Raw genomic sequence first — 547 nt, forward strand, 5'->3', positions numbered from 1 at the left:
TGATTACAGGCGTGAGCCACCATGCCCGGCCAAGAGTTTTAGCTCCATGCACTTTCTGAATTCATCTAGGAGGTAATGGCAGATGCTGTGGTATGATGTGAAGAGCTGGATTCAAATCGTTACTCTGGGTCCTTGGCCAAACTGCTCAATCTTTTTGGGTGTCAGGTTTCTTCTTAACATCAGGATAAATGCCTGTCTCTCATAACCCAAATGCCCATCAACAGTGGAATAGATTGTTTGTGGCATATTCACACGTGCGACAAAAGCAATGAGAATGGGCTGGGTGTGGTGGCTCACACCTATAATCACAGCACTTTGGGAAACTAAGGCAGGAGGATCACTTGAGCACATGAGTTCAAGACCAGCCTGGGCAACACAGGGAGACCGTGTCTCTGGAGGGTGGTCAGACAAAAGTATAGAACGACATGTACAATATGGATGAATTTTACGTAATGTTGAACAAAAGAGGTAGACGCGCTGTACCTTTACATAAAGTTCAAAAACCAGTTGAATCAAATCTATGATGTTAAGGGCCAGGTATGTGGCT

Source organism: Mandrillus leucophaeus, unplaced genomic scaffold, assembly GCF_000951045.1.
Source record: "Mandrillus leucophaeus isolate KB7577 unplaced genomic scaffold, Mleu.le_1.0 Scaffold213, whole genome shotgun sequence".
In the NCBI taxonomy this organism is placed as follows: domain Eukaryota; kingdom Metazoa; phylum Chordata; class Mammalia; order Primates; family Cercopithecidae; genus Mandrillus; species Mandrillus leucophaeus.